Source organism: Hypanus sabinus, unplaced genomic scaffold, assembly GCF_030144855.1.
Source record: "Hypanus sabinus isolate sHypSab1 unplaced genomic scaffold, sHypSab1.hap1 scaffold_1412, whole genome shotgun sequence".
NCBI lineage: Eukaryota > Metazoa > Chordata > Chondrichthyes > Myliobatiformes > Dasyatidae > Hypanus > Hypanus sabinus.
Window position 1 is genome coordinate 1,249 of NW_026779485.1, and position 23,465 is coordinate 24,713.

General features: G+C 51.3%; 1 long non-coding RNA gene across 1 annotated transcript in view; it reads right to left on the minus strand.

Moving 5' to 3' along the window:
* Window positions 1-17,370: 17,370 nt before the first annotated feature.
* LOC132386951 (uncharacterized) overlaps window positions 17,371-23,465 on the minus strand; it is a 40,287-nt gene continuing 34,192 nt past the window's right edge. Inside the window, exons 3-4 of the long non-coding RNA XR_009509715.1 lie at window positions 23,375-23,444; window positions 17,371-17,843 (exon numbers count right to left, since the gene is read on the minus strand). This is a non-coding gene — a long non-coding RNA (uncharacterized LOC132386951). The remainder of the gene's footprint in view (window positions 17,844-23,374; window positions 23,445-23,465) is intronic.

Sequence of the window (23,465 nt, forward strand, 5' to 3'; positions counted from 1 at the left end):
CCTCCTGTCTCCCACGAACTCTGGGATCCTCCTGTCTGCCACATCTGAACATTGGGATCCTCCTGTCTGCCTCGTCTGAACACTGGGATCCTCCTGTCTGGCCTGAACTCTGGGATCCTCCTGTCTCCCACGAACTCTGGGATTCTCCTGTCTCCCACGAACTCTGGGATCCTCCAGTCTGCCACGTCTGAACACTGGGATCCTCCTGTCTGCCTCGTCTGAACACTGGGATCCTCCTGTCTGCCTCGTCTGAACACTGGGATCCTCCTGTCGGCCTCGTCTGAACACTGGGATCCTCCTGTCTGCCTCGTCTGAACACTGGGTTCCTCCCGTCTGGCCTGAACTCTGGGATCCTCCTGTCTCCCACGAACTCTGGGATCCTCCTGTCTCCCACGAACTCTGGGATCCTCCTGTCTGCCACATCTGAACATTGGGATCCTCCTGTCTGCCTCGTCTGGACACTGGGATACTCCTGTCTGCCTCGTCTGAACACTGGGATCCTCCTGTCTGGCCTGAACTCTGGGATCCTCCTGTCTCACACGAACTCTGGGATTCTCCTGTCTCCCACGAACTCTGGGATCCTCCTGTCTGCCACGAACTCTGGGATCCTCCTGTCTCCCACGAACTCTGGGATTCTCCTGTCTGCCACATCTGAACATTGTGATCCTCCTGTCTACCCTGTCTGAACACTGGGATACTCCTGTCTGCCTCGTCTGAACACTGGGATCCTCCTGTCTGGCCTGAACTCTGGGATCCTCCTGTCTCCCACGAACTCTGGGTTTCTCCTGTCTCCCACGAACTCTGGGATCCTCCTGTCTGCCTCGTCTGACCACTGGGATCCTCCTGTCTGCCTCGTCTGAACACTGGGTTCCTCCTGTCTGGCCTGAACTCTGGGATCCTCCTGTCTCCCACGAACTCTGGGATCCTCCTGTCTCCCACGAACTCTGGGATCCTCCTGTCTGCCACATCTGAACATTGGGATCCTCCTGTCTGCCTCGTCTGAACACTGGGTTCCTCCTGTCTGGCCTGAACTCTGGGATCCTCCTGTCTCCCACGATCTCTGGGATCCTCCTGTCTCCCACGATCTCTGGGATCCTCCTGTCTCCCACGATCTCTGGGATCCTCCTGTCTCCCACGAACTCTGGGATCCTCCTGTCTGCCTCGTCTGAACTCTGGGATCCTCCTGTCTCCCACGTCTCAACACTGGGATCATGTCTCCCACGAACTCTGGGATCCTCCTGTCTGCCTCGTCTGAACACTGTGATCCTCCTGTCTCCCACGATCTCTGGGATCCTCCGGTCTCCTACGAACTCTGGGATCCTCCTGTCACGCACGTCTGAACACTGGGATCCTGTCTCCCACGAACTCTGGGATCCTACTGTCTCCCACGAACTCTGGGGTCCTCCTGTCTCCCACGAACTCTGGGGTCCTCATGTCTCCCACGAACTCGGGGATCCGCCTGACTCACACGAACTCGGGTATCCTCCTCTCTCCCATGAACTCGGGGATCCTCCTGTCTCCCACAAACTCGGGGATCCTCCTGTCTCCCACGAACACTGGGATCCTCCTGTCTCCCACGAACACTGGGATCCTCCTGTCTCCCACGGACTCTGGGATCCTCCTGTCTGCCACGTCTGAACTCTGGGATCCTCCTGTCTCCCACGACCTCTGGGATCCTCCTGTCTCCCACCAACTCGGGGATACTCCTGTCTTCCACGACCTCTGGGATCCTCCTGTCTCCCACAAACTCGGGGATCCTCCTGTCTCCCACGAACACTGGGATCCTCCTGTCTCCCACGAACTCTGGGATCCTCCTAATCCCACGAACTCTGGGATCCTCCTAATCCCACGAACTCTGGTTTCCTCCTGTCTCCCACGAACTCTGGGATCCTCCTGTCTCCCACGAACTCTGGGATCCTCCTGTCTCCCACGAACTCTGGGATCCTCCTGTCTCCCACGAACTCTGGGATCCTCCTGTCTCCCTCGAACTCTGGGATCCTCCTGTCTCCCACGTCTGAACACTGGGATCCTCCTGTCTGCCTCGTCTGAAATCTGGGATCCTCCTGTCACCCACGTCTGAACTCTGGGATCCTCCTTTCTCCCACGAACTCTGGGATCCTCCTGTCTCCCACGAACTCTGGGATCCTCCTGTCTCCCAAAAACTCTGGGATCCTCCTGTCTCCCACGATCTCTTGGATCTTCCTGTCTCCGACGAACTCTGTCTGAACTCTGGGATCCTCCGGTCTCCCACGAACTCTGGGATCCTACTGTCACGCACGTCTGAACACTGGGATCCTGTCTCCCACGAACTCTGGGATCCTACTGTCTCCCACGAACTCTGGGGTCCTCCTGTCTCCCACGATCTCTGGGATCCTCTTGTCTCCCACGATCTCTGGGATCCTCCTGTCTCCCACGAACTCTTGGATCCTCCTGTCTGCCACATCTGAACATTGGGATCCTCCTGTCTGCATCGTCTGAACACTGGGATCCTCCTGTCTGCCTCGTCTGAACACTGGGATCCTCCTGTCTGCCTCGTCTGAACACTGGGATCCTCCGGTCTGCCTCGTCTGAACACTGGGATCCTCCTGTCTCCCACGAACACTGTGATCCTCCTGTCTCCCACGAACTCTGGGATCCTCCTGTCTCCCACGAACTCTGGGATCCTCCTGTCTCCCACGAACTCTGGGATCCACCTGTCTGCCACGTATGAACACTTGGATCCTCCTGTCTGCCTCGTCTGAACTCTGGGATCCTCCTGTCTGCCTCGTCTGAACACTGGGATCCTCCGGTCTGCCTCGTCTGAACATTGGGATCCTCCTGCCTGCCTCGTCTGAACACTGGGATCCTCCTGTCTCCCACGAACTCTGTGATCCTCCTGTCTCCCACGAACTCTGGGATCCTCCTGTCTCCCATGTCTCAACACTGGGATCCTCCTGTCTCCCTCGAACTCTGGGATCCTCCTGTCTCCCACGAACTCTGGGATCCTCCTGTCTCCCAAAAACTCGGGGATCCTCCTGTCTCCCACGAACACTGGGATCCTCCTGTCTCCCACGAACACTGGGATCCTCCTGTCTCCCACGAACTCTGGGATCCTCCTGTCTCCCACGAACTCTTGGATCTTCCTGTCTCCCACGAACTCTGTCTGAACACTGGGATCCTGTCTCCCACGAACTCTGGGATCCTACTGTCTCCCACGAACTCTGGGGTCCTCCTGTCTCCCACGAACTCTGGGGTCCTCCTGTCTCCCACGATCTCTGGGATCCTCCTGTCTCCCACGAACTCTGGGATCCTCCTGTCTCCCTCGAACTCTGGGATCCTCCTGTCTCCCACGAACTCTGGGATCCTCCTGTCTCCCACGAACTCTGGGATCCTCCTGTCTCCCACGAACTCTGGGATTCTCCTGTCTCCCACGAACTCTGGGATCCTCCAGTCTGCCACGTCTGAACACTGGGATCCTCCTGTCTGCCTCGTCTGAACACTGGGATCCTCCTGTCTGCCTCGTCTGATCACTGGGATCCTCCTGTCGGCCTCGTCTGAACACTGGGATCCTCCTGTCTGCCTCGTCTGAACACTGGGTTCCTCCCGTCTGGCCTGAACTCTGGGATCCTCCTGTCTCCCACGAACTCTGGGATCCTCCTGTCTCCCACGAACTCTGGGATCCTCCTGTCTGCCACATCTGAACATTGGGATCCTCCTGTCTGCCTCGTCTGGACACTGGGATACTCCTGTCTGCCTCGTCTGAACACTGGGATCCTCCTGTCTGGCCTGAACTCTGGGATCCTCCTGTCTCACACGAACTCTGGGATTCTCCTGTCTCCCACGAACTCTGGGATCCTCCTGTCTGCCACGAACTCTGGGATCCTCCTGTCTCCCACGAACTCTGGGATTCTCCTGTCTGCCACATCTGAACATTGTGATCCTCCTGTCTACCCTGTCTGAACACTGGGATACTCCTGTCTGCCTCGTCTGAACACTGGGATCCTCCTGTCTGGCCTGAACTCTGGGATCCTCCTGTCTCCCACGAACTCTGGGTTTCTCCTGTCTCCCACGAACTCTGGGATCCTCCTGTCTGCCTCGTCTGACCACTGGGATCCTCCTGTCTGCCTCGTCTGAACACTGGGTTCCTCCTGTCTGGCCTGAACTCTGGGATCCTCCTGTCTCCCACGAACTCTGGGATCCTCCTGTCTCCCACGAACTCTGGGATCCTCCTGTCTGCCACATCTGAACATTGGGATCCTCCTGTCTGCCTCGTCTGAACACTGGGATACTCCTGTCTGCCTCGTCTGAACACTGGGATCCTCCTGTCTGGCCTGAACTCTGGGATCCTCCTGTCTCCCACGAACTCTGGGATCCTACTGTCTGCCACATCTGAACATTGGGATCCTCCTGTCTGCCTCGTCTGAACACTGGGATCCTCCTGTCTGGCCTGAACTCTGGGATCCTCCTGTCTCCCACGAACTCTGGGATTCTCCTGTCTCCCACGAACTCTGGGATCCTCCTGTCTGCCACGTCTGAACACTGGGATCCTCCTGTCTGCCTCGTCTGAACACTGGGATCCTCCTGTCTGCCTCGTCTGAACACTGGGATCCTCCTGTCGGCCTCGTCTGAACACTGGGATCCTCCTGTCTGCCTCGTCTGAACACTGGGTTCCTCCCGTCTGGCCTGAACTCTGGGATCCTCCTATCTCCCACGAACTCTGGGATCCTCCTGTCTCCCGCGAACTCTGGGATCCTCCTGTCTGCCACATCTGAACATTGGAATCCTCCTGTCTGCCTCGTCTGAACACTGGGATACTCCTGTCTGCCTCGTCTGAACACTGGGATCCTCCTGTCTGGCCTGAACTCTGGTATCCTCCTGTCTCACACGAACTCTGGGATTCTCCTGTCTCCCACGAACTCTGGGATCCTCCTGTCTGCCACGAACTCTGGGATCCTCCTGTCTCCCACGAACTCTTGGATCCTCCTGTCTGCCACATCTGAACATTGGGATCCTCCTGTCTGCCCTGTCTGAACACTGGGATACTCCTGTCTGCCTCGTCTGAACACTGGGATCCTCCTGTCTGGCCTGAACTCTGGGATCCTCCTGTCTCCCACGAAATCTGGGATTCTCCTGTCTCCCACGAACTCTGGGATCCTCCTGTCTGCCACGTCTGAACACTGGGATCCTCCTGTCTGGCCTGAACTCTGGGATCCTCCTGTCTCCCACGAACTCTGGGATCCTCCTGTCTGCCACATCTGAACACTGGGATCCTCCTGTCTGGCCTGAACTCTGGGATCCTCCTGTCTCCCACGAACTCTGGGATCCTCCTGTCTCCCACGAACTCTGGGATCCTCCTGTCTCCCACGAACACGGGGATCCTCCTGTCTCCCACGAACTTGGGATCCGCCTGTCTCCCACGATCTCTGGGATCCTCCTGTCTGCCACGTCTGAACACTGGGATCCTACTGTCTGCCTCGTCTGAACACTGGGATCCTCCTGTCTCCCACGAACTCTGGGATCCTCCTGTATCCCACGAACTCTGGGATACTCCTGTCTCCCACGAACTCTGGGATCCTCCTGTCTCCCACAAACTCGGGGATCCTCCTGTCTCCCACAAACTCGGGGATCCTCCTGTCTCCCACGAACTCTGGGATACTCCTGTCTACCACGAACTCTGGGATATTCCTGTCTCCCACGAACTCTGGGATCCTCCTTTCTCCAACGAACTCTGGGATCCACCTGTCTCCAACAAACTCCGGGATCCACCTGTCTCCCACGAACTCTGGGATTCTCCTGTCTCCCACGAACTCTGGGATCCTCCTGTCTGCCACGTCTGAACACTGTGATCCTCCTGACTGCCTCGTCTGAACACTGGGATCCACCTTTCTGCCTCGTCTGAACACTGGGAACCTCCTGTCTGCCTCGTCTGAACACTGGGTTCCTCCAGTCTGGCTTGAACTCTGGGATCCTCCTGTCTCCCACGAACTCTGGGATCCTCCTGTCTGGCCTGAACTCTGGGATCCTCCTGTCTCCCACGAACTCTGGGATCCTCCTGTCTCCCACAAACTCGGGGATCCTCCTGTCTCCCACGAACACTGGGATCCTCCTGTCTCCCACGATCTCTGGGATCCTCCTGTCTCCCACGATCTCTGGGATCCTCCTGTCTCCCACGATCTCTGGGATCCTCCTGTCTCCCACGAACTCTGGGATCCTCCTGTCTGCCTCGTCTGAACTCTGGGATCCTCCTGTCTCCCACGTCTCAACACTGGGATCATGTCTCCCACGAACTCTGGGATCCTCCTGTCTGCCTCGTCTGACCACTGTGATCCTCCTGTCTCCCACGATCTCTGGGATCCTCCGGTCTCCTACGAACTCTGGGATCCTCCTGTCACGCACGTCTGAACACTGGGATCCTGTCTCCCACGAACTCTGGGATCCTACTGTCTCCCACGAACTCTGGGGTCCTCCTGTCTCCCACGAACTCTGGGGTCCTCATGTCTCCCACGAACTCGGGGATCCGCCTGACTCACACGAACTCGGGTATCCTCCTCTCTCCCATGAACTCGGAGATCCTCCTGTCTCCCACAAACTCGGGGATCCTCCTGTCTCCCACGAACACTGGGATCCTCCTGTCTCCCACGAACACTGGGATCCTCCTGTCTCCCACGGACTCTGGGATCCTCCTGTCTGCCACGTCTGAACTCTGGGATCCTCCTGTCTCCCACGACCTCTGGGATCCTCCTGTCTCCCACCAACTCGGGGATACTCCTGTCTTCCACGACCTCTGGGATCCTCCTGTCTCCCACAAACTCGGGGATACTCCTGTCTCCCACGAACACTGGGATCCTCCTGTCTCCCACGAACTCTGGGATCCTCCTAATCCCACGAACTCTGGGATCCTCCTAATCCCACGAACTCTGGTTTCCTCCTGTCTCCCACGAACTCTGGGATCCTCCTGTCTCCCACGAACTCTGGGATCCTCCTGTCTCCCACGAACTCTGGGATCCTCCTGTCTCCCACGAACTCTGGGATCCTCCTGTCTCCCTCGAACTCTGGGATCCTCCTGTCTCCCACGTCTGAACACTGGGATCCTCCTGTCTGCCTCGTCTGAAATCTGGGATCCTCCTGTCACCCACGTCTGAACTCTGGGATCCTCCTTTCTCCCACGAACTCTGGGATCCTCCTGTCTCCCACGAACTCTGGGATCCTCCTGTCTCCCAAAAACTCTGGGATCCTCCTGTCTCCCACGATCTCTTGGATCTTCCTGTCTCCGACGAACTCTGTCTGAACTCTGGGATCCTCCGGTCTCCCACGAACTCTGGGATCCTACTGTCACGCACGTCTGAACACTGGGATCCTGTCTCCCACGAACTCTGGGATCCTACTGTCTCCCACGAACTCTGGGGTCCTCCTGTCTCCCACGATCTCTGGGATCCTCTTGTCTCCCACGATCTCTGGGATCCTCCTGTCTCCCACGAACTCTGGGATCCTCCTGTCTGCCACATCTGAACATTGGGATCCTCCTGTCTGCATCGTCTGAACACTGGGATCCTCCTGTCTGCCTCGTCTGAACACTGGGATCCTCCTGTCTGCCTCGTCTGAACACTGGGATCCTCCGGTCTGCCTCGTCTGAACACTGGGATCCTCCTGTCTCCCACGAACACTGTGATCCTCCTGTCTCCCACGAACTCTGGGATCCTCCTGTCTCCCACGAACTCTGGGATCCTCCTGTCTCCCACGAACTCTGGGATCCACCTGTCTGCCACGTATGAACACTTGGATCCTCCTGTCTGCCTCGTCTGAACTCTGGGATCCTCCTGTCTGCCTCGTCTGAACACTGGGATCCTCCGGTCTGCCTCGTCTGAACATTGGGATCCTCCTGCCTGCCTCGTCTGAACACTGGGATCCTCCTGTCTCCCACGAACTCTGGGATCCTCCTGTCTCCCACGAACTCTGGGATCCTCCTGTCTCCCACGGACTCTGGGATCCTCCTGTCTCCCACGTCTCAACACTGGGATCCTCCTGTCTCCCTCGAACTCTGGGATCCTCCTGTCTCCCACGAACTCTGGGATCCTCCTGTCTCCCAAAAACTCGGGGATCCTCCTGTCTCCCACGAACACTGGGATCCTCCTGTCTCCCACGAACACTGGGATCCTCCTGTCTCCCACGAACTCTGGGATCCTCCTGTCTCCCACGAACTCTTGGATCTTCCTGTCTCCCACGAACTCTGTCTGAACACTGGGATCCTGTCTCCCACGAACTCTGGGATCCTTCTGTCTCCCACGAACTCTGGGGTCCTCCTGTCTCCCACGAACTCTGGGGTCCTCCTGTCTCCCACGATCTCTGGGATCCTCCTGTCTCCCACGAACTCTGGGATCCTCCTGTCTCCCTCGAACTCTGGGATCCTCCTGTCTCCCACGAACTCTGGGATCCTCCTGTCTCCCACGAACTCTGGGATCCTCCTGTCTCCCACGAACTGGGATCCTCCTGTCTCCCACGAACTCTGGGATCCACCTGTCTGCCTCGTCTGAACACTGGGATCCTCCTGGCTGCCTCGTCTGAACTCTGGGATCCTCCTGTCTCCCAATTCCGAACTCTGGGATCCTCCTGTCTCCCACGAACTCTGGGATCCTCCTGTCTCCCACGAACTCTGGGATCCACCTGTCTGCCACGTATGAACACTTTGATCCTCCTGTCTGCCTCGTCTGAACTCTGGGATCCTCCTGTCTGCCTCGTCTGAACACTGGGATCCTCCGGTCTGCCTCGTCTGAACATTGGGATCCTCCTGCCTGCCTCGTCTGAACACTGGGATCCTCCTGTCTCCCACGAACTCTGGGATCCTCCTGTCTCCCACGAACTCTGGGATCCTCCTGTCTCCCACGGACTCTGGGATCCTCCTGTCTCCCACGTCTCAACACTGGGATCCTCCTGTCTCCCACGTCTCAACACTGGGATCCTCCTGTCTCCCTCGAACTCTGGGATCCTCCTGTCTCCCACGAACTCTGGGATCCTCCTGTCTCCCACGTCTGAACTCTGGGATCCTCCTGTCTCCCAAAAACTCGGGGATCCTCCTGTCTCCCACGAACACTGGGATCCTCCTGTCTCCCACGAACACTGGGATCCTCCTGTCTCCCACGAACTCTGGGATCCTCCTGTCTCCCACGAACTCTTGGATCTTCCTGTCTCCCACGAACTCTGTCTGAACACTGGGATCCTGTCTCCCACGAACTCTGGGATCCTACGTCTCCCACGAACTCTGGGGTCCTCCTGTCTCCCACGAACTCTGGGGTCCTCCTGTCTCCCACGATCTCTGGGATCCTCCTGTCTCACACGAACTCTGGGATCCTCCTGTCTCCCTCGAACTCTGGGATCCTCCTGTCTCCCACGAACTCTGGGATCCTCCTGTCTCCCACGAACTCTGGGATCCTCCTGTCTCCCACGAACTGGGATCCTCCTGTCTCCCACGAACTCTGGGATCCACCTGTCTGCCTCGTCTGAACACTGGGATCCTCCTGGCTGCCTCGTCTGAACTCTGGGATCCTCCTGTCTCCCAATTCCGAACTCTGGGATCCTCCTGTCTCCCACGAACTCTGGGATCCTCCTGTCTCCCACGAACTCTGGGATCCTCCTGTCTGCCTCGTCTGAACACTGGGATCCTCCCGTCTGCCTCGTCTGAACACTGGGATCCTCCTATCTGCCTCGTCTGAACACTGAGATCCTCCTGTCTGCCTCGTCTGAACACTGGGATCCTCCTGTCTGCCTCGTCTTAACACTGGGATCCTCCTATCTGCCTCGTCTGAACACTGAGATCCTCCTGTCTGCCTCGTCTGAACACTGAGATCCTCCTGTCTCCCACGTCTGAACACTGGGATCCTCCTGTCTGCCTCGTTTGAACACTGGGATCCTCCGGTCTGCCTCGTCTGAACACTGGGATCCTCCTGTCTAGCCTGAACTCTGTGATCCTCCTGTCTAGCCTGAACTCTTTGATCCTCCTGTCTAGCCTGAACTCTGGGATCCTCCTTTCTCCCACGAACTCTCGATACTCCTTTCTCCCACGAACTCTGCGATACTCCTGTCTCCCACGAACTCGGGGATCCTCCTGACTCCCACGAACTCGGGGATCCTCCTGACTCCCACGAACTCTGTCTGAACACTGGGATCCTCCTGTCTGCCTCATCTGAACACTGGGATCCTCCTGTCTCCCACGAACTCTGGGATCCTCCTGTCTCCCACGAACTCTGGGATCCTCCTGTCTCCCACGAACTCTGGGATCCTCCTGTCACGCACGTCTGAACACTGGGATCCTGTCTCCCACGAACTCTGGGATCCTCCTGTCCCCCACGTCTGAACACTGGGATCCTCCTGTCTCCCACGTCTAAACACTGGGATCCTCTTGTCTGCCTCGTCTGAACACTGGGATCCTCCAGTCTGCCTCGTCTGAACACTGGGATCCTCCTGTCTGCCTCGTCTGATCTCTGGGATCCTCCTGTCTGCCTCGTCTGAACACTGGGATCCTCCTATCTGCCTCGTCTGAACTCTGGGATCCTCCTGTCATCCACGTCGGAACTCTGGGATCCTCCTGTCTGCCTCGTCTGAACACTGGGATCCTCCTGTCTGCCTCGTCTGAACACTGGGATCCTCCTGTCTGCCTCGTCTGAACTCTGGGATCCTCCTGTCTGCCTCGTCTGAACACTGGGATCCTCCTGTCTGCCTCGTCTGAACACTGGGATTCTCTTGTCTCCCACGCCTGAACATTGTGATCCTCCGGTCTGCCTCGTCTGAACACTGTTATCCTCCGGTCTGCCTCGTCTGAACACTGGGATCCTCCTGTCTGCCTCGTCCGAACACTGGGATCCTCCAGTCTGCCTCGTCCGAACACTGGGATCCTCCAGTCTGCCTCGTCTGAACACTGGGATCCTCCTGTCTGCCTCGTCCGAACACTGGGATCCTCCTGTCTGCCTCGTCTGAACTCTGGGATCCTCCGGTCTGCCTCCTCTGAACACTGGGATCCTCCGGTTTGCCTCGTCTGAAGACTGGGATCCTCATGTCTGCCTCGTCTGAACACTGGGATCCTCCTGTCTGCCTCGTCTGAACTCTGGGAACCTCCTGCCTGCCTCGTCTGAACACTGGGATCCTCCTGGCCTGCCTCGTCTGAACACTGGAATTATCCCGCCTCATCTGAACTCTGAGATCCTCCCGCCTCGCCTGACCTCCGGGATCCAGCCCCACCTGCCTTACCCCTTGCATGCCATGGCATCCCCATCCTGTCCTATCTCTAGTACTTCAGTGTCTGCGTCCTGCATTTGGGTCCAATCCTGCCCCCTACCTGACAGCTATCCTCTGCCGGATTCCTACCGAAACCCGAGGGTCGCCCGAGTACCACAGGTCAGTAGATTCGGGGTAACGAGGTATTGTGGGTTTAAAAGTTTATGAGGTATCGCGGTAACAGAGGATCCGAAGAGATGTTGTGAGTACTTAAAGTTTGTAAGGTATTGTGAGAATTCAAGTCTCAATACTGGAGACCCACAGGGCTGCTTACTGATTCACCTCCTCTACTCCCTGTACACCAATGACTATATCGCCAACCACAGTTGCATTATGCTATTGAACTCTGCCGGCGACACTACATTCATTGGCCTAATTTCAAACAGTAACAAGATGGCCTATCAGGAAAAAGTCATGTATCCTACACAGGGGTGTCATGAAAAGAACCTTTCCCTCAATGTCGCAAAAACTAAGCAGCTACTGGCGGGTTACAGGCGGAATGGAGACGGGTTCAACCCTGTTGACATCAGTGTGTCTGGATTTGAGAGGGTAACCAGCTACCAATTCCTCGACATCCACATCCCTGAGGACCTCACATGGACTGTGCACACCAGCTCTGCGCTGTGCAGGTACAACAGCACCACTTTCAACTCAGACGGTTTGAGAAGTTTGGTATGGGCCCCCAAATACTATTAACTTTCTAGAGTGGCACAGTTGGGAGCATCCTGACTGGCTGCATGACTCCCTGATGTGGAAACTATACCCCGCTTAATTGCAGGACTCTGCAGCGAGTGGTGAAGACAGTCCAGCGCATCTGTAATTGTCAACCCCCGATGAAAATGGACATTTTCAAGGACCGGTGTATGTCAAGGGCCCGAAGTATCAAAGGGATCCTAGCCTTTCCAACCACAATCTATCCCAGTGGCTACCATCCGGGAAGCGATACCGCAGCATAATAGTTTCGTCCAAAATCTCCGGGATAACTTCTTCACCAGGGCATTAGACTAATAAGCTCACGCTGATTTGAGTGCACACGATAATACATTGACTGTTCTATTTATTATAAATGACCATGATTGCACTTTGCGCATTGGGATGGAGACGTAACGTCAAGATTTTTACGCCTCATGTATGTAAAGGATACAATAAATAAAAACAATTCAGTTCAGTTCAATTCAAATTCAGTTCCCAGCACTGATCCTCCTGGAACGCCTCTGTCCACAGATCTCCAGTTCGAGTAACACCCTTCAACCATTGCTTTCTGTTTGCAATCTCCACCGAGCGTAAATGCTCTGGATGAGATCACCATGACAGGCCTTGTTGAAAGCTTTTCAAATTCGACTAATACAATATCCACCCCGGGCTTCATCAATCAACCATTTTTCATAAACAATGTGATCAGGTTTGTAAACTATAATCTCACCCACACAAAGCCATTTTGCAAACCTCAAAAAAATATGCCTTTACCGATGTGAGTTGAGTCTATGAGTAAGAATTAATGTAAAGACTAATGCACGAGTCAACCATTTACTGGACGTACAACAAAGCTGGATGAGCTCAGCAGGGCCGGCAGCATCCGTTGAAAAAAGCAGTCAATGTTTTTGGTCGAGAACCTTCGTCAGGACTAAAGTAGCAGGGGGCAGGGGCCCTACGAAGAAGATGGTGGAAAACGAATCAGAGGAAAGATCAAGGGTGGTGAGGGGAAGCAGGGCGGGGTTAGGCAGGAGAGGAGAAGAAGGTATCTAAGGGGAAAGCACAATGGGTTGCTGACCCCACCAGACCACCACACCAGCCTCCGGAACCAGCATATTATCCTACGCAACTTCCGCCACCTTCAACAGGAACCCACCACTAAGGACATCGTTCCCTCTCTACCCCTCTCTGCTTTTCGCAGGGATCGTTCGCACGCATCTATCCGATCTTCTCTTAAATATTGAAATCAAACTTGCATGCAACACTCATTCTGGCAGCTCGTTCCAACAATCTCACAACCATCTGAGTGAAGAATTTTCCTTTCCTGTTCTCCTTAAACTTTCACCCATCATCCTTAACTCATGCCCTCTGGTTGTAGTACCTCCCAAACCCCGTGGAAAAAGCCGACTTGCATTCACCCAATCACTGGGACTTCATCTGTGCAGGGGTGATCGATACCAAAGGGATGGTTTGCATCTTCACCAGAAAGGGGTGGTGGTCAGTATCCTGAGGTTCGGCGCTGTTTTTTCACCACACGCTTTCTGACAAACGATCATCGCAATTGGCAAACAAGAGGAAATCTACAGCTGCTGGAAATTCGAGCAACAAACTCAAAATGCTGGAGGAGCTTCGCAGGTCAGGCCGCATCTTTGGAAAAAAAAATACTTCTTCTGTTAATGCTGTCTGGCCTGCTGAGTTCTTCAAGCAATTTTTGTGTGTAGACCATCGTACGTTATAGTCTGTAACTTCCTTTTGGAATTGAAGACAATTCGATGTGGCTGAACCGAGGCGAGATAGCCGATCCTTTGCTGAGAGCAAGGAAGACACAAGCTTCGATCGGTGTCAGCACCGTGCGAAAGCCAGTTGCAGGTGCTGAGGTTTGGGCAAGATTGACTCTGTGTTTTACTTTAGTAGCAATGTTAGATCTGTGAAGGGTGGCACTGGTCTGAACTGCCCAGAGAAATTACTCTTGCCAATGGAACTGTTTTGAACGCTGACATTAAATTTCTTATAATGGACTGCACGAATCCTAATCTCTGAAACTACTTCACGAGAATGAGCGTGAAGTCTGTTATTGCAACTACGGGGTAATGGGATCAGATTTAGCTAACTGTACGGACAATAGCTATGTCACCAGTAATATCACAACTTCTGCTGATGGCAGTTACAGAGTCGGCTGGCAGGCTGAACAAACGCTGTCAAGGGGTTATTACAATTCGGCATATGTAGTACCAAATAGATACCATCTGCCAGCGTTGAAGGATGAGGGAGACTGAGCAACGTTACTGGATTGCAGTGTTCCTGTTCTGGGACCGTGGATAGACATGAAAAGCCAGAGAAAGCAGCACCTCCTAGTGGCCACATATTTTAATTCCACGTCCCATTCCCATTCTGATATGTCTATCCACGACTCCTCTACTGGCACGATGAAGCCACACTCAGGTTAAAGGAACAACACCGCATATTCCGTCTGGGTAGCCTCCAACCTGATGGAATGAACATTGATTTCTCTAACCCGTTAATAACCTTCCTCCCTTTCTTAGCCCATCCCTGATTGATTTATTCCCCACCCTCCCTTTTTACGGAGACACTAATCTTACCTCCACTAATGCCCACTTTTAAGTACTCACCCTGGCATTTTAAAGCTGCACCTTGTCATATTTGATACTTGCACCCTGGGTAAGTGATTCTGCTTGTCTCCTCCTCTCTTAGTTTTATAAACTTCTACCATTTCACCTGTCAGCCTCCTTCACTTCGTGGAAAACAGTCCAAGTCAGTATGATCTTTCCTTGTAACTGAATCCCGCGGTCCAGGTAACATTCCTGTGAATCGTTTTTGCATCGTTTCAGCTTAACCACATCCTTCCTCTCGTGGTGACCAGAACTGCACAGGGTACTCCTGATGGTTTCATTATTGATTTGTACAACTGTATTATGATGTCCCAGCTCCTCCCAAAGCCTTTTGCCGATGAAGGCAAGCATGACGTGCACCTTCTTCACAACCTTGTCTACCTGTGTTGGCACCTTCATGAAATTATGTACCTGTACCCCAAGTCTTTCTTTTCGTCAACAATCCTCAGGAACCTATTATTCTCTGTCTGTGTCATAACCTGCTTTAACTTTCCAAAATCCATCATTGTGCATTTGTCTGACACTGTAACAAAACCTCTCTATTTCTCTACAGCAATAAATATCAATGAACCATTCACCTCTGAACCTTGGTCATATATGTTTTTATGAACCACTCACTACACCCATCTCTACTTTGTTGTGCAGGAGAACACATTGCCGCCTCTCTATTTCTCTCATTGACAATTTATCTCTACATAAATAATTGTCTGACTTTTGTTTCCTCCTGCTTCTCTGCATGCCATCACACTTTACCACATTAAGCTTCATTTACCAAGTATTCTTCTCACCAGCTTCCCCATGTCTTGTTGGAGAGACCAAATGTTCAATCACAACACGTCCCCTCATCACGTTCCCCATCATTGACACCGTGGATTCCGCACATTCTGCCCTTCCATCGGGTCATTAATATCAATAAGTCACTGATGATCCAGAACTGGTCCCTGGAAAACTCCACCAATTATATCCTCCTTACACGTTACTCTGTCTCAGTATGATAACCTGACTTCAATCAATATTAACACACTTCCTTCCCAGCACAGAGCCCTTGTCTTGTGCACTTGCCTTACATGTGGTAAATGCCCCTGAAAGTACAAAGACTCACTTCTCCAACTTCCCCTATAAAGTCTCAAAACTCTGGTATCACACAGAATGCTGGTGGAACGCAACAGGCGAGGCAGCATCTATAGGGAGAAGGGCTGTCGAAGTTTCGGGCCGAGACCCTTCGTCAGGACTAACTGAACGGAAAGATAGTAATTGATTTGAAAGTGGGGGGGAATGCAAAATGTCAGGAGAAGACCGGAGGGGGTGGGGTGAAGCTGAGAGCCAGAGAGGTGATTGGTAAAAGGGTTACAGAGCTCGAGAAGGGAAAGTATCATGGGACGGGATGCCGAGTGAGAAAGAAAAGGGGAGGGGAGCACCAGAGGGAGATGGAGAACAGGCAGAGTGATGCGCAGAGAGAGAAAGAAAAAATAAAGGGAAAAAGGGGAAAAAAACTAAATATGTCAGGGATGGGGTAAGAAGGTGCATTAACGGAAGTTAGAGAAGTCAATGTTCATGCCATCAGGTTGGAGGCTAACCAGCTGGTATATAAGGTGTTATTCCTCCAACCTGAGTGTGGGGTGAAGAGTCTCGGCCCGAAACGTCGACAGTGCTTCTCCTAATAGATGCTGCCTGGCCTGCTGTGTTCCACCGGCATTTTCTGTGTGTTGTTTTAATATTCAGTAACCCAGGTTACAGGGTCCAAGACCAGGTTCCAGATGGACAGGGTGGTGAAGAGGGGTTTGGAACACTGTCCTTCAGTCAGGGCACCGAATATAGAAGCTGGGAAGAAATGGTGCAGATGTACACCACGTTGGTTTCGCCGTATTTTGCAAATAGTGTTTAGTTCAGGTCGCCCTGCTGTATGACAGACACCAATCAGCTGGAAAGAGTGCAGAGGAGATTTACTGGGATGTGACTGGATCTGAAAGGACTGAATTGTGAAAGGTGTTTTGGACAATTTTCCCTGGAATGTCAGAGAATGAGTGCTGGTATTGCAGAGGTGTATTGCAGTGTGGGTCGAATAAAACAGTCTTTCTGCCAGTGTTGGGGAATCAGGAACCGGAAGGCATTGGTGTAAGAGGAGATCTAATAGGAACCTGAAGGGCAACATTTCCAAGCACAGGCTGGTCAGCAAATGGAATGAGCTACTGGGGGTGTGGTTGAATCAGGTACATTGAAGCAGTACTCGGACAGGCTAATGGGAAGCAAAGGTTTTGAAGGATATGGGTCAAAAGGTGGGAAATGGGAAAAGGACGGAGGATAACATTGTTCATAATATCGTTGTGAGGCGGTTACAGACCAGAAGCTCAGATGGGAATTTTGGTCAGTGTGGACCATTTGAGCTGAAGACTTGTTTCTGTGCTGTCTGAATCTGACTGTAAACCCTCTTGGTTTAGTTCAATGACATTAAACTTTTCTAAATGACTTGTCATTTCTTCACAGATTATAGACTCCAGTACAGTTACCTACTTTGTTTTCCTTTCTCTTCCACCCTTCAGCAATGGTTTTCAGCTCCACTGGGACCTTTCTGTAACAGTGATTTTTGACAGATTCCAACGTCTCTACTTTCTCTCCAGCCTTCCTGTGAAACCGTCTGGTGCAGGTCGTTGGGAACTGGATATTTTTGCTTTTAGTCCCATTAGTTTATCACCCCTGATGGTGATTGCTACACATTATGGCACAGCATTGAAATGTCACCGTTAGATATCTGTAGGATGTTTGCTGTGTCCCCACTGAAAACACTAATGGAAATTATTGAGTTAACTAATCTGTTTTTCCTTGATATTTTTATCTTTTGTCGCATCATGAGTTACAGGAAAAATCCCGACTGTTTTGTCCACCCTGTCGTTGCCTCTTTGTTTGTTCTCTGAGTTAATATTTACCTTGAACTCTTTTAATCACAGACTGTTGTTTGCTCTCTGTGATTCCTCTGTCTGATTGGGATAAATGTCGGCTTTAACGAACCTTCTCCTTAAACATCTGCCACTGCTCATATTCAGGATCCTTCACCGCAAGAACTCTCAGTAATACCACCTCTTTACACAGATTACAACTGAAATGGCATGTTCCTGGGTAAATAAACTACTGTATGAAACTGTCTCTGACCATTCCACAAATTCCTCTTCCACTGTACCAGTCTGATTATTTTAATCAATAAACAAACAGAAGCAAACACACAGAGAATGTTGGAGGAACTCAGCAACCAGTCGACAGCTCGGGCTGGGAACCTTCATTCTGATCAAAGAAAAAGAGACAAAAGCCAGAATTAGGTGATGGGGGAGGAGTAGAAGGACAAGTGAGTGCGGGAGGGGTCTGGTTTCTGGAGGAACGATTATGTGAAGAGCTGAGTGACAGGCAGAAAAGGCAAAGAGATGAAGAGAAAGGAATCTAACAGGAGAGACGCAGGACCACGGGATTACACAAAAGAGATGGAGAGCCAGACAGAATTGATGAGGAGGACATGGCGGTGCGTGAGGGGAAGTGAAGGAGTAAAAAGCCACCAGAATGGGGCGGTGGGATCCGAAGGAACGCTGAGGTGGAGTGGGCGGAAGAAGCACAGGATATTCATTTCTTGAATTTGAAGAAATCAATGTTCATGCCGTCGAGATTGGAGGCTACACAATCGGAATACGAGTCGTTGCTCATTCAACCTACACTTGGCCTCATCGCAGCAGGAGAGGAGGCCATAGTCAGACATGCTGTTGATGGCCCTCCGCGGGTCAGGTTCGACCATGGATATTGTACCTTCGCGGTTGAAAGTCAGTATGCAAGTCAGGGTAGTACGATACATAAAGCAAGCTGTTGCCCATGCAGGGGTGAATGCTCTCCACGCAGCTGATGAATCCAGACCAATGGTCAAGACCGATGCAGTCAGGCACCAGAGGTGTCTCAGAATTAGCGGTGTGCATCGAAGTAGGGATGACCGTCTCTAATGACATTTGAAATATTTCTGTCACAGCCCTAGCTGTATCTACACTAACTTCCCTCAAGGTCCTAGGGGAAATCCTGTCAGTACTTCCTCTTTTTTAGTCATCATAGTTTCCACAACTACTATACTCGTTTCCCTTATCTTACACGATACAATATCCTTCTCCTTATTGAATTCCGAAGAAAATAAATTGTTCAAAATCGACCCCATCTCTTTTGGCTCCACATATAGCTGTCCATTCTGATTCTCTAAGGGACCAATTTTCTCCCTTACTATCCTTTTGCTATTGATATAACTGAAGAAACCTTTAGGATTTATTTTCACCATACTTGCCAAAGCAACCTGGTATCTTCTTTTAGCATTTCTATTTTCGTCCTTAAGATTTATTTATATTCTTTATATTCCTCAAACACGTCATTTACACCATGCTGCCTATATTTATTATAGACCATTCTCTTTTTCAAAATAATCTTCCAATGTCCCTTGAAAACCATGGCTCTCTCAAACATCTCACACTCTCTCATACCCGGACTCCAGCACCATCAATACTGGTTCCAAAGACCATGGAATGGCCCCGCCGTCGATCTCGGCTGCCACAGCAACCCAGGGCATATTCAAAATCCGGACTCCAGCATCATCAATGCCAGTTCCAACGACCATGGACACCTTCAACGCGATTGCGCAGACCCCAACTGCGACTCCAGCCTTGAACACCAGGCTGGGTCTTCACGTGCAGCGGTTGTGACTCCTGTCTGACCTTCCCCAAGCACCACTCTGCAATCTCCTCTCCCTCAATCCAATCGTCAGCTCCTGGCTCCACCTTCCTCTCACCCTAATCCTCCCCTCTCCTCCGACTTCACCAGCCTCTCCCCGTGATCCCATCTCTCACCCGTGCCGGGTATTTACCATCCCCTCCGACATTCAACTCTCCGAGGCAGAGTGCTCTGTCCTCAGTAAAGACTTCATCTTTGTGCTCCTTCGCCCACACCTCAGCGCGTTCGACGTACGCCATGATGCTGAACTTTTCTTCCGCCGGCTCCGTCTACGAGCCTAATTCTTCGGCAAGGACTCCCACCCCCACCCATGACCCGTCTTCAACCAAACTCCTCTTCATGGACACCCCGCTCTGGTCTTCTGCCTGCTCTGGATCTCTTTATTGCTAGCTGCTGACGGAACATCAACCATCTGGACTTCACCGCACCTTGTTCCACTTCCAACCTCACTTCTTCCGAACGCTCTGCTCTCCACTTCCTCCGCACCAACCCCAAACTGAGTATCAAACCCGCTGATAAGGGGGCGCTGTTGTGGCCTAGTGTACTGACCTCTACATGGCCGAGGCACAGCGACAACTCACTGATACCTCCTCTTACTTACACCTCGATCATGACCCTACTAAGGAGCACCAGGCCACTGTCTCCCACACCATCACCAACCTTGTCAGCTCAGGGGAGCTCCCATCCCCTGCCACCAATCTCATAGTTCCCACACCCCGTACTTCCCGTCTCAGCCTCCTGCACAAGATCCACAAACCTGCCTGTCCAGGTAGACCTATTGTCTCAGCTTGCTTCTGCCCGACCGGACTCATTTCTGTGTATCCTGACACTGTTTTACCAACCTTGTTCAATCCCTTCCCACCTATGTTCGTGACACTTCTCATGTTCTGAATTTTTTCAGTGATTTTTAGTTCTATTGCCCCCCACTGCATTATTTTCGCCATAGACGTGCAGTCCCTATATACCTCCATCCCCCACCAAGAAGGTCTTAAAGCTCTCCAATTATTTTTGGATTCCAGACCAAACCAATTCCCGTCTATCACCACTCACCTCCGTCTAGAGGAATTCGTTCTCACTCTCAATAATTTATCCTTTGGCTCCTCCCACTTCCTCCATACCAAAGGTGCAGCCAGGGGCACCCGCATGGGTCCCATCTACGTCAGCCTTTCTGTTGGCTTTGTGGAGCAGTCCATGTTCCAAGCCTATATGAGTATCTGCCCCCCTCTTTTCCTTCGCTACATCGACGACTGCATTGGTGCTGCTTTCTGCACGCATGCTGAACACGTTGATTTCATTAACTTTCCCTCCAACTTCCATCCTGTTCTCAAATTTACCTGGTCCATTTCCGACACCTCCCTCCCCTTTCTTGATCTTCCTGTCTCCATCTCTGGAGACGGCTTATCTACACATATCTTCTATAAGCCGACTGAATCTCACAACTACCTGGACTATTTGTATTCCCACCATGTCTCTTGCAAAAATGTTATCCCCTCTTCGCAATTCCTGCGTCTCCGCCGCATCTGCTCTTGGGATGAGGATTTTCATTCCAGGACGAAGGAGATGTCTTCCTTTTTCTATATACCGTCTGGGCAGTATCCAACTTGATGGCATGAACATTGACTTCTCTAACTTTCGTTAATGCCCCTCACCTTCTTACCCTAGCCCTGATTTAGTTATTCCCCCCCCCCCCGCCACTTTCTGTTCTCTCTCTGTCCATCATGCTGCCTGTTCTCCATCTCACTCTGGTGTTCCTCTCCACCTTTCTTTCTCCCTAGGCCTCCCGTCCCATGTTGCTTTCCCTTCTCCAGCCCTGTATCCCTTTTGCCAATCAACTCTCTAGCTTTTTGCTTCAACCCACGCGCTCAGGTCTTTTCTTATATTTTTGCATTTCCCCCTCCACCTCCTATTTTCAAATCTCTATCTTTTCTTTCAGTTAGTCCTGACGAATGGTCTCGGCCCGAAACATCGACAATGCTTCTTTCTATACATGCTGCCTGGCCTGCTGCGTTCCACCTTCATATTGTGTGTGTTTCTCGAATTAGCAGCATCTGCAGATTTCCTTGTGTTTACATTGATTTCTTACAATTTTAAAAGTAAGATTGCTATTAATTGATACCAAATTATTCAAAGGAAAATGTTCATTCTTATGAAAATTTATTTTATGTCCTGAAAACTGGCAAAAACAGGAGAATGAAGGAAGTACGAAAGGTAATGAGGTCTTAACATTAAAAATATAAAGCAAAAGGTCATCGGCATAATGCAAAAGTTCTAAAGAAAGGGCATATTTGACACAGCTTTGTGGACCAAGGAGCCTGTATTGTGCTGTTGCAATTCTATGTTCTGTATGTTCCTATTCTACCTGTTTCCTCAACACTACATGCCCTTCCACGAATCTTTCCAACATCTGAAACTTGGCAACACAACCATCTATTCTATCATATAAGTCATTATATACAGCAAAAAAAAGAAGTGATCCCAACACCGACCACTGTGGAACACCACTGGCCACTGGCAGGTAACCGGAAAAGGAGCATTTTATTCCCAATTGCTGCCTCTTACCAATCAGCCAATGACCTAACAATGTTAATAACATTCTAGTAATATCGTGGGCTCTTACTTTGGTAATCAGCCATCTGTGTGGTAACTTGTCAAAGGCCTTCCTAACGTCCAGATAAACAAAATCCGCTGCATCCCATTTATCTATCCTACTTGTATTCTCCTCAAAGAATTCCAACAGGAAGACGTGAATTATTCAAAGAGTATATAAATAGACTAAGCTCAGAGATAGTGCTTAGCCGATGACGAATTATTTTGACACAACTAAAGCATCCATTTATCACTGACTGAAGAGTCGTGGAAGATTGAAGATTGTCACCATCCAGACTTTAGGTGATCCTAACCCTCTGTGCAATTCCCAATCTACAATACAAGGTCAGCAATATTCATTTGTTACTGAAAGCTTGGAGCCATAAAAATGTTAACATTTAACATTGAATCGGATAGAAATCTGATTCATAAAGGTTTGGATACAGGAGGAAGTGGTTTATGATGAATGTTAAATTGTGCCAATGCTTAAAATAAGGGATAGCAAAAAATAAAGGCCTGAAAGAGGACCACAAGCTTTAGGTTTGGAGGCCATTGTGCCTCAATAACCCCGAGTTCTATGTTGTCTGGAGACAGGGGCTTCCGCTTTGGCTCTCGGCAGTATCAGCCGTACCAAATAGGTCAATAAGTAGAGGCCAGGCTAAGAGAGGTCCACGGGTCTGGGCGTTCAGCCAAGGAATAACAACTCTGACTGGTAAGACCAAACTGCTCCAGAAACAGCAATGAAGAATTATTCTAGATCTGAGTGTAAGGCTTCTCCTCAGTCTCCACGTGGGATGTGTACTGGACTGCACTGAAACCCAAGAGGAAGCTACTGACATGGTGAAGAAAGCCCTGACCACGGCCAGAGAAGGAAGACATTTATTTCTGCCCTAACTGTCAGTAGTGTAATTGGCAGAAAATATAAATAAAATAGTTGCACTTGGACTTTTAGCATTTTTCATTCCCAAATTATAACAGCTCAGAAGTGGTAGTCGGATGCAGCAAATAGAAGTACTTTATTACACAGAAGGAAACAACTCCAATGTCATGATGAACATCCTCTTATCATTAGTCGTGTGCTCTGAATCATTCACCAGGAAACGCTGATGGATATTTGCCATACACACACATACTCATTGCAGAAATCAAAATCATATTTCTGGAGGTGTATTTCCTCAGCATCAGCTTGGCTTACAATTGAGACTGGATACAATTGGAAAGGAAGCTGAAATGTTTTCTCTGGAACACCAGAGACTGAGGCGGGATCAGATAAAAGTTTATAAGATTAAAAGAGGCACAGATAGATTAGACAGGGAGTATCTGTTTCCCGTGGTTGAAATGTCAAATACCAAAGGGCAGGCATCTAGAGTGAGAAGGCATGGGTTCAAGGGGCACATGAGAGGTAGGCTTTTGACTCAGAGAGTTGTGGATGACTGGAATGCATTGTTCTTACGAGCTCTTAACAGATCTTTACTTACCAAACGGTTACCTGCTGTGTTCTGGACAGCTATGTGGGAATATGCATCTCAGACTTTCGCACATATTTTCCTGTGAATTGACAAGAAACAA